The sequence below is a fragment of the Oncorhynchus nerka genome, linkage group LG12, assembly GCF_034236695.1.
Source record: "Oncorhynchus nerka isolate Pitt River linkage group LG12, Oner_Uvic_2.0, whole genome shotgun sequence".
NCBI lineage: Eukaryota > Metazoa > Chordata > Actinopteri > Salmoniformes > Salmonidae > Oncorhynchus > Oncorhynchus nerka.
Genome location: NC_088407.1, coordinates 6,033,899 through 6,042,561, shown reverse-complemented (window position 1 = coordinate 6,042,561; position 8,663 = coordinate 6,033,899).

Sequence of the window (8,663 nt, the reverse complement as noted above, 5' to 3'; positions counted from 1 at the left end):
TCAGTCTGTAGACTAAGTAGGTATTGATCAGTCTGTAGACTAACTAGGTATTGATCAGTCTGTAGACTAACTAGGTATTGATCAGTCTGTAGACTAACTAGGTATTGATCAGTATGTAGACTAACTAGGTATTGATCAGTCGGTAGACTAACTAGGTATTTATCAGTCTGCAGACTAACTAGGTATTGATCAGTCTGTAGACTAACTAGGTATTGATCAGTCTGTAGACTAACTAGGTATTGATCAGTCTGCAGACTAACTAGGTATTGGTCAGTCTGTAGACTAACTAGGTATTGATCAGTCTGTAGACTAACTAGGTATTGATTAGTCTGTAGACTAACTAGGTATTGATCAGTCTGTAGACTAACTAGGTATTGATCAGTCTGTAGACTAACTAGGTATTGATCAGTCTGTAGACCAACTAGGTATTGATCAGTCTGTAGACTAACTAGGTATTGATCAGTCTGTAGACGAACTAGGTTATTGATCACAGTCTGCAGACTAACTAGGTATTGATCAGTCTGTAGACTAACTAGGTATTGATCAGTCTGTAGACTAACTAGGTATTGATCAGTCTGTAGACCAACTAGGTATTGATCAGTCTGTAGACTAACTAGGTATTGATCAGTCTGTAGACTAACTAGGTATTGATCAGTCTGTAGACTAACTAGGTATTGATCTGTCTGTAGACTAACTAGGTATTGATCAGTCTGTAGACTAACTAGGTATTGATCTGTCTGTAGACTAACTAGGTATTGATCAGTCTGTAGACTAACTAGGTATTGATTAGTCTGTAGACTAACTAGGTATTGATCAGTCGGTAGACTAACTAGGTATTTATCAGTCTGCAGACTAACTGGGTATTGATCAGTCTGTAGACTAACTAGGTATTGATCAGTCTGTAGACTAACTAGGTATTGATCAGTCTGCAGACTAACTAGGTATTGATCAGTCTGTAGACTAACTAGGTATTGATCAGTCTGTAGACTAACTAGGTATTGATTAGTCTGTAGACTAACTAGGTATTGATCAGTCTGTAGACTAACTAGGTATTGATCAGTCTGTAGACTAACTAGGTATTGATCAGTCTGTAGATTAACTAGGTATTGATCAGTCTGTAGACTAACTAGGTATTGATCTGTCTGTAGACTAACTAGGTATTGATTAGTCTGTAGACTAACTAGGTATTGATCAGTCTGTAGATTAACTAGATATTGATCAGTCTGTAGACTAACTAGGTTATTGATCACACTCTCTCTCGGTCTCTCTCTCCGTCTCACACGTCATGTAAAGAAGATACCTCTAGTACTGTCAGGCCTCCTCTCCATATGTGGGGATTCTAATTTTAGTTCATGTGAAATCTACCCAGCATACGAACACACACACACACACACACACACACACACACACACACACACACACACACACACACACACACACACACACACACACACACACACACACACACACACACACACACACCCCCTTCCAGAGCGGTGTAACCTACACTCTGACCTGTTAGGATTGTTTAAGGGTCACATCTCTGTGTGTCACAGGGTCTCCTGCGTAATGGAGGGGCTTGGACCCATGATACAGTGGTGACAGTAAAGCTAATGCCGTACACAGATTTTCCTGCACTGTGTATGACTATTGTATTGCCAGATATTGCTGCATTGTTGGAGCTAGAAACTTAAGTAAAACTGTGTACGAGACCAAATGTACTTTGATTAGATTTTTCTAAGTGTCTCAGAGTAGGAGTGCTGATTTAGTCAGTAGTCATAGTAACAGTCTTTCTCTCAGTAGGTTAATACCGTCTTGAGTCAGTAGTCATAGTAACAGTCTTTCTCTCAGAAGGTTAATGCCGTCTTGAGTCAGTAGTCATAGTAACAGTCTTTCTCTCAGTAGGTTAATGCCGTCTTGAGTCAGTAGTCATAGTAACAGTCTTTCTCTCAGTAGGTTAATGCCGTCTTGAGTCAGTAGTCATAGTAACAGTCTTTCTCTCAGAAGGTTAATGCCGTCTTGAGTCAGTAGTCATAGTAACAGTCTTTCTCTCAGAAGGTTAATGCAGTCTTGAGTCAGTAGTCATACTAACAGTCTTTCTCTCAGAAGGTTAATGTCTGGCAGTCTAACATTTAACAGTTAACAGTCTTCCTGTGAGACAGAAGAAAGAACACAGAGTTCATGTTGTGAAACAAACACACAAACACACCCACATTCACCCACACACACGTCTCACACGTCATGTAAAGAAGATACCTCTAGTACTGTCAGGCCTCCTCTAAATATGTGGAGATTCTAATTTTAGTTCATGTGAAATCTACCCTGCATACGAACACACACACACACACACACACCCTTCCAGAGCGGTGTAACCTACACTCTGACCTGTTAGGATTGTTTAAGGGTCACATCTCTGTGTGTCACAGGGTCTCCTGCGTAATGGAGGGGCTTGGACCCATGATACAGTGGTGACAGTAGTGATGTAGGTTTGTGTGATCAGTAACCCTGCCAAGGCCTGTATGTACAGCCCATAGCCTGGGCGCGGCCGGTTACGACAGAGCCTGGGCGCGAACCCAGAGTCTCTGGTGGCACAGCTGGCGCTGCATTACAGCGCTGCGCCAATGAAGGCCAAGTTTGACTCTTCACGCATTTGGCAGAAGTGTCTGGGAAGAAGATGAAACCGAACCTTAAAGACGTCCTCTGGCGATTTTGGAACTTTTACTGTTGAAAGCGATACTCAAGTATAAATACAATAAATGTTCTGCCTGCGGCTATGGAACCCTGACCTGTTCACTGTGATTATTTATGAACACTTGAACATCTTGGCCATGTTCTGTTATAATCTCCACCCGGCACAGCCAGAAGAGGACTGGCCATCCCTCAGAGCCTGGTTCCTCTCTAGGTTTCTTCCTAGGTTCTAGCCTTTCTAGGGAGTTTTTCCTAGCCACCGTGCTTCTACACCTGCATTGCTTGCTGTTTGGGGTTTTAGGCTGGGTTTCTATACAGCACTTTGAGATATCAGCTGATGTACGAAGGGCTATATAAGTACATTTGATTTGACCTTAGCCAAATACATTTAAACTCAGTTTTTCACAATTCCTGACATTTAATCCAAGTAAAAATTCCCTGTTTTAGGTCAGTTAGGATCACCACTGTATTTTAAGAAAGTAAAATGTCAGAATAATAGTAAAGAGAATTATTTATATCAGCTTTTATTTCTTTCATCACATTCCCAGTGGGTCAGAAGTTTACATACACTCAATTAGTATTTGGTAGCATTGCCTTTAAATTGTTGAACTTGGGTCAAACGTTTTGGGTAGCCTTCCACAAGCTTCCCACAATAAGTTGGGTGAATTTTGTCCCATTCCTCCTGGCAAAGCTGGTGTAACTGAGTCAGGTTTGTAGGCCTCCTTCCTCGCACAGTTCTCCTTCCTTTTCAGTTCTGACCACAAATGTTCTATAAGATTGAGGTCAGGGCTTTTTGATGGCCACTACAATACATTGACTTTGTTGTCCTTAAGCCATTTTTCCACAACTTTGGAAGTATGATTGGGGTCATTGTCCATCTGGAAGACCCATTTGCGACCAAGCTTTAACTTCCTGACTGATGTCTTGAGATGATGCTTCAATATATCCACATAATTTTCCTTCCTCGTGATGTCGTCTATTTTGTGAAGGGCACCAGTCCCTCCTGTAGCAAAGCACCCTCACAAAATGATGCTGCCACCCTCACAACATGATGCTGCCACCCCCGTGCTTCATGGTTGGGATGGTGTTCTTCGGCTTGCAAGCCTCCCCCTTTTTCCTCCAAACATAACGATGGTCATTATGGCCAAACAGTTCTATTATCAGACCAGAGGACATTTCTCCAAAAAGTACGATCTTTGTCCCCATGTGCAGTTGCAAACCGTAGTCTGGCTTTTTTATGGAGGTTTTGGAGCAGTGGCTTCTTCCTTGCTGAGCGGCCTTTCAGGTTATGTCGATATAGGACTCATTTTACTGTGGATATAGATACTTTGTACCTGTTTCCTCCAGCATCTTCACACGGTCCTTTGCTGTTGTTCTGGGATTGATTTGCACTTTTCGCATCAAAGTACGTTCATCTCTAGGAGACAGAGATAGAGTCTATACTACTGTCTATACTGTCTATACACACCATCCTATATAACTACTGTCTATACACACCATCCTATATAACTACTGTCTATACACACCATCCTATATAACTACTGTCTATACACACCATCCTATATAACTACTGTCTATACACACCATCCTATATAACTACTGTCTATACACACCATCCTATATAACTACTGTCTATACTGTCTACACACACCATCCTATATAACTACTGTCTATACTGTCTATACACACCATCCTATATAACTACTGTCCATACTGTCTATACACACCATCCTATATAACTACTGTCTATACACACCATCCTATATAACTACTGTCTATACTGTCTATACACACCATCCTATATAACTACTGTCCATACTGTCTATACACACCATCATATATAACTACTGTCTATACACACCATCCTATATAACTACTGTCTATACTGTCTATACACACCATCCTATATAACTACTGTCTATACACACCATCCTCTATAACTACTGTCTATACTGTCTACACACCATCCTATATAACTACTGTCCATACTGTCTATACACACCATCATATATAACTACTGTCTATACACACCATCCTCTATAACTACTGTCTATACACACCATCCTATATAACTACTGTCTATACACACCATCCTATATAGCTACTGTCTATACACACCATCCTATATAACTACTGTCTATACACACCATCCTATATAACTACTGTCCATACTGTCTATACACACCATCCTATATAACTACTGTCTATACACACCATCATATATAACTACTGTCTATACACACCATCCTATATAACTACTGTCTATACACACCATCCTATATAACTACTGTCTATACACACCATCCTATATAACTACTGTCTACACACACCATCCTATATAACTACTGTCTATACACACCATCCTATATAACTACTGTCTATACTGTCTACACACACCATCCTATATAACTACTGTCTATACACACCATCCTATATAACTACTATCTATACTGTCTATACACACCATCCTATATAACTACTGTCTATACACACCATCCTATATAACTACTATCTATACACACCATCCTATATAACTACTGTCTATACACACCATCCTATATAACTACTGTCTATACACACCATCCTATATAACTACTGTCTATGCACACCATCCTATATAACTACTGTCTATACTGTCTATACACACCATCCTATATAACTACTGTCTATACACACCATCCTATATAACTACTGTCTATGCACACCATCCTATATAACTACTGTCTATACTGTCTATACACACCATCCTATATAACTACTGTCTATACACACCATCCTATATAACTACTGTCTATACACACCATCCTATATAACTACTGTCTATACACACCATCCTATATAACTACTGTCTATACACACCATCCTATATAACTACTGTCTATACACACCATCCTATATAACTACTGTCTATACTGTCTACACACACCATCCTATATAACTACTGTCTATACTGTCTACACACACCATCCTATATAACTACTGTCTATACACACCATCCTATATAACTACTGTCTATACACACCATCCTATATAACCACTGTCTATACACACCATCCTATATAACTACTGTCTATACACACCATCCTATATAACTACTGTCTATACACACCATCCTATATAACTACTGTCTATACTGTCTATACACACCATCCTATATAACTACTGTCTATACACACCATCCTATATAACTACTGTCTATACTGTCTATACACACCATCCTATATAACTACTGTCTATACACACCATCCTATATAACTACTGTCTATACTGTATATACACACCATCCTATATAACTACTGTCTATAAACACCATCCTATATAACTACTGTCTATACACACCATCCTATATAACTACTGTCTATACACACCATCCTATATAACTACTGTCTATACACACCATCCTATATAAATACTGTCTATACTGTCTATACACACCATCCTATATAACTACTGTCTATACTGTCTATACACACCATCCTATATAAATACTGTCTATACTGTCTATACACACCATCCTATATAACTACTGTCTATACTGTCTATACACACCATCCTATATAACTACTGTCTATACTGTCTATACACACCATCCTATATAAATACTGTCTATACTGTCTATACACACCATCCTATATAACCACTGTCTATACACACCATCCTATATAACTACTGTCTATACACACCATCCTATATAACTACTGTCTATACACACCATCCTATATAACTACTGTCTATACACACCATCCTATATAACTACTGTCTATACTGTCTATACACACCATCCTATATAACTACTGTCTATACTGTCTATACACCATCCTATATAACTACTGTCTATACTGTCTATACACCATCCTATATAACTACTGTCTATACTGTCTATACACACCATCCTATATAACTACTGTCTACACACACCATCCTATATAACTACTGTCTATACACACCATCCTATATAACTACTGTCTATACACACCATCCTATATAACTACTGTCTATACTGTCTATACACACCATCCTATATAACTACTGTCTATGCACACCAACTACTGTCTATACACACCATATATAACTACTGTCTACACACACCATCCTATATAACTACTGTCTATACACACCATCCTATATAACTACTGTCTATACACACCATCCTATATAACTACTGTCTATACTGTCTATACACACCATCCTATATAACTACTGTCTATACTGTCTATACACACCATCCTATATAACTACTGTCTATACTGTCTACACACCATCCTATATAACTACTGTCTATACTGTCTACACACCATCCTATATAACTAATGTCTATACACACCATCCTATATAACTACTGTCTATACACACCATCCTATATAACTACTGTCTATACTGTCTATACACACCATCCTATATAACTACTGTCTATACACACCATCCTATATAACTACTGTCTATACACACCATCCTATATAACTACTGTCTATACACACCATCCTATATAACTACTGTCTATACACACCATCCTATATAACTACTCTCTATACTGTCTATACACACCATCCTATATAACTACTGTCTATACACACCATCCTATATAACTACTGTCTATACACACCATCCTATATAACTACTGTCTATACACACCATCCTATATAACTACTCTCTATACTGTCTATACACACCATCCTATATAACTACTGTCTATACACACCATCCTATATAACTACTGTCTATACTGTCTATACACCATCCTATATAACTACTGTCTATACACACCATCCTATATAACTACTGTCTATACACACCATCCTATATAACTACTGTCTATACACACCATCCTATATAACTACTGTCTATACACACCATCCTATATAACTACTGTCTATACTGTCTATACACACCATCCTATATAACTACTGTCTATACACACCATCCTATATAACTACTGTCTATACACACCATCCTATATAACTACTGTCTATACACACCATCCTCTATAACTACTGTCTATACTGTCTATACACACCATCCTATATAACCACTGTCTATATACACACCATCCTATATAACTACTGTCTATACTGTCTATACACACCATCCTATATAACTACTGTCTATACACACCATCCTATATAACTACTGTCTATACTGTCTATACACACCATCCTATATAACTACTGTCTATACACACCATCCTATATAACTACTGTCTATACTGTCTATACACACCAACCTATATAACTACTGTCTATACTGTCTATACACACCATCCTATATAACTACTGTCTATACAAACCATCCTATATAACTACTGTCTATACACACCATCCTATATAACTACTGTATATACTGTCTATACACACCATCCTATATAACTACTGTCTATACTGTCCATACACACCATCCTATATAACTACTATCTATACACACCATCCTATATAACTACTGTCTATACTGTCTATACACACCATCATATATAACTACTGTCTATACACACCATCCTATATAACTACTGTCTATACACACCATCCTATATAACTACTGTCTATACACACCATCCTATATAACTACTGTCTATACACACCATCCTATATAACTACTGTCTATACACACTATCCTCTATAACTACTGTTGAACTACTGTTGTAATCGTCTGTTATGTTAATCTGCTGTCTGCCACAGTCTACTTACATCATGATGATATGATTTAACAGTTGCTGTCGTTCAGTCTATATTAATAAACATTCAGGCTCCATTTAATGTCACAGTACAATTATTAACCCCCTATAGTCGATGCATAATAATAATAGAAAATCCCCATTAGAGATTTGTTGGCATTGGATGCTTCTCCATCCCACCGCATCCAGGCGATTTCGCACTTTCGCGTCTGCGGTGAAAGGTGACAGAGCTATAGAGCGATGTTTGTCAGACCATGTTTTTTTCACAAGAGCGCTTGTAGCATCCGAACAGTTTTAGGCTAATAAAGTT